This window comes from Schistocerca gregaria, chromosome 5 (assembly GCF_023897955.1).
Source record: "Schistocerca gregaria isolate iqSchGreg1 chromosome 5, iqSchGreg1.2, whole genome shotgun sequence".
Taxonomy (NCBI): Eukaryota; Metazoa; Arthropoda; class Insecta; order Orthoptera; family Acrididae; genus Schistocerca; species Schistocerca gregaria.
Window position 1 is genome coordinate 522,340,506 of NC_064924.1, and position 3,409 is coordinate 522,343,914.

Consider the following 3,409-nt stretch of genomic DNA (forward strand, 5'->3'; position numbering starts at 1 on the left):
TTCATGGAGACGGTTGCCAATGGTCCTCGCCGATACCCCAGGAGCAACAGTGTCCCTGATTTTCTGGGAAGTGGCGGTGCGGTCCCCTACGGCACTGCATAGGATCTTGCCGTGCATCCGTGCGTCGCTGCGGTCCGGTCCCAGGTCGACGGGCACGTGCACCTTCCGCCGACCACTGGCGACAACATCGATGTACTGTGGAGACCTCACGCCCCACGTGTTGAGCAATTCGGCGGTACGTCCACCCGGCATCCCGCATGCCCACTATACGCCCTCGTTCAAAGTCCGTCAACTGCACATACGGTTCACGTCCACGCTGTCGCGGCATGCTACCAGTGTTAAAGACTGCGATGGAGCTCCGTATGCCACTCCAAACTGGCTGACACTGACGGCGGCGGTGCACAAATGCTGCGCAGCTAACGCCATTCGACGGCCAACACCGCGGTTCCTGGTGTGTCCGCTGTGCCGTGCGTGTGATCATTGCTTGTACAGCCCTCTCGCAGTGTCCGGAGCGAGTATGGTGGGTCTGACACACCGGTGTCAATGTGTTCTTTTTTCCATTTCCAGGAATGTAGTATGTATGGTTACAGCCTGATCCAGCGCATTGGCAGTGGTGAAGTTTTTATCTAATATCACTGTGGTGGTTTTGCACAGAATATTTGTACAATTACTCTATGTTGGCAAAGATGAGTCGTTCTGATTAACATTTTAGTGCTTTTGATTTGTAACTGTGGCAAGTTCTTCAGTTGTGTATCCAGTGATATTTTAACTGATGTGTTAAAACTGTGGCTGGAGGAACCTTATTTGAATGACCGAGTAATGTTTGCGTTTCTGCGGGTTTACTGTGATAATAAATACTTTTTTGGAGTTATTTTTCCTGCATGAGCCGATGGTATAACTGAATGTTGTGAAATTTTGCAATTGGTAATACAGTTTGTTAAATAGGCTGGAGTATGGCTTGACTGTGTTATTGCCAGGTATAGACAGTATTCTGTAGCCCTGGTCTATTCCGTAGTTGTGGTGAGAGCTCACAGTCTACCGTATGCATGTTGTTAAATATAGCGCCTAAGTAGCGACAGAGAAGTGAATGAGTAGCCCCACTGATATTTTAATTTTATTGATTACTAACCAACACACTACGTAGTAATATCGAAGACTCCATACATTTCATTTAGTTCCATCGAAACGGATAGTGGAATAATGCGTGCAGCTTCAGAAATGTTACTATTCACATAACCAATGTCTTCACGTGCTCCCTGCCTACAAATGTGGCATCAAGTGCTTCTGGGTGTACAGAACAATGAATCTCGTCCGTTGTTTAGTGTAAGTTTTAAGGCTTTTTACAGTCAGATAAAACCTTAAAGTCTTTCTACATGGAATTATAGTGTCATTTCATAGAAAATTTGCTGTATCTGTCTATGCATGTAGATTTTGAGAATTATCATTCCACTCTCTGTCATTCCCCTTCAGTGTTAAAGATTTTTTTTCAGTTTTAAAGGATTTAAAAGTTGTTAAAAAAAGCATCTGGATCTGCGAACGTCCTTCATATCATGCACAAATACCACTAACACTACGTATTTTCCGAAGACAGTTGTCCCGACAGTAAATACCAGACCGCATTACTAAATGAAATCTTGCACTATACCGGGTACCTCAGGTATGCACCGAGCAAGACTGAGACAGGCTGAGATTAGGTCCACATGCACTTTGGGTTACCTCCTGTCGAGCCCTACTGTAACAGTAATCGTGTAACATCCTGCATATGTATGATTTTGGTCCATAAGTGTTGGTCATGTTCACATCACACTGGAGGGAAAAAATGCGTAGAATGGAGGAACGGTTTTCGACTAACTGACTAATGTGTAATATTGCAGCACATACTGCTAGCTTTTGTGCTGGGCATCGGTTAAGGAGGCTGAGAAATATGGTTCAACGATTTCGAGAATTAAATACAACGATTAGAGTACTGCTTCTTTTTGAAACTGTATTGCCGGCATAGAGGTGCCGGAGGTGATGCTGCAGAGGTTGCCCTTTGCAGCCCTGACTTATGCAAGCGCTCGCGGACCGCGCACAAACAGCTGAATACCAGACTGAGGTCTCGTCATTTGCTTGTCTTCACCTCCGCCGCCCCATCCTGCCGGTAATAGTGTCTGTGATCCTATTAGGCTTAGCGGGCACGTAGCCTGCTACCAGTTGATCAGCGTCTGCGATCGCAGCGCCGCCATGTGCCAGCACCCATGAACTGGCCGCCACAAATGCGTCGGAATGTGATTACACTGCCTTCTCTATTTCTAACAAATTGTAGTGACCATGTCAGTGAGTTACAAACTAAACCACTCAAATCGTACCGATACATTGCTGTAATAATTTGTGGGGATATGGATAGACTCCATCGTATTAAGAGAAGGTGACTGACTTCACTTCATTAGCAGAACCCTGAGGAAACGCACTCAGTCTACAAAAGAGTAATCTCGCAAAAGGCTTGTGCGTCTCATTTCTTTTTATTCGTCAGTCTCGTGACTGGTTTGATGCGGCCCGCCACGAATGCACGTCCTGTGCCTACCCCTTCATCTCAGAGTACCACTTGAAACTTACATCCTCGATTACTTGCTGGATTTATCCCAATCTCTGTCTTCCTGTGGTGCTTTTACCCTCTACAGCTCCCTCCAGTACAATGTAAGTTATTCTTTGATGTCGTGACAGATATCATGCCGATTCTGTAGAGAAACTCCAGATTTCTTCCATCATCGGTCCACCTAATTTTCAACGTTCTTCTGTAGCATGATATCTGAAATGCTTCTATTCTCTTCTGTTCCGGTTTTCTTAGAATCCATATCCCACTGCCATACAATGCTGTGCCATTACTTAAATTCTCAGGTTTTTTCTTTCTCAAATTAAGACCTGTGTTCGAAAATAGTAGACTTCTCTTGACCAGGGATGCCCTTTTTGCTAGTTCCAGGTTGCTTTGTAAGTCCTACTTGCTTCTTCGTCCTAGGTTATTATGTTGCCTAGATAATATAGTTGGCAACGGCCTTGCCGCAGTGTATATACCGGTTCCCGTCAGATCACCGACGTTAAGCGTCGTTGGGTGTGACTGGCACTTGGATGGGTGACCATCTAGGCCACCATGCGCTGTTGCCATTTTTCGGGGTGCAGTCAGCCCCGTAATGCCAGTGGAGAAGCTACTCGACCGAATAGTAGCGGCTCTGGTCACAGAAAACCATCATAACGACCGGGAGAGCGCTGTGCTGAGGATGACACGGCGGTCGGAGGGTCCTGATGGGCCACTTGTGGCCTGACGACGGAGTGCTAGGTAGTAGAGTTCTTTAACTTCACCTTCTTCGAATCACCTGTTGTGATGTTAAGTTTCTCCCTGATCTCATTTCTGCTACTGCTCATTACTTTGCCT

General features: G+C 46.1%; 1 pseudogene; it reads left to right on the plus strand.

Moving 5' to 3' along the window:
- The first annotated feature begins 3,023 nt into the window (after nucleotides 1–3,023).
- Nucleotides 3,024–3,141, plus strand: LOC126274591 (5S ribosomal RNA; annotated as a pseudogene).
- Nucleotides 3,142–3,409: the final 268 nt, after the last annotated feature.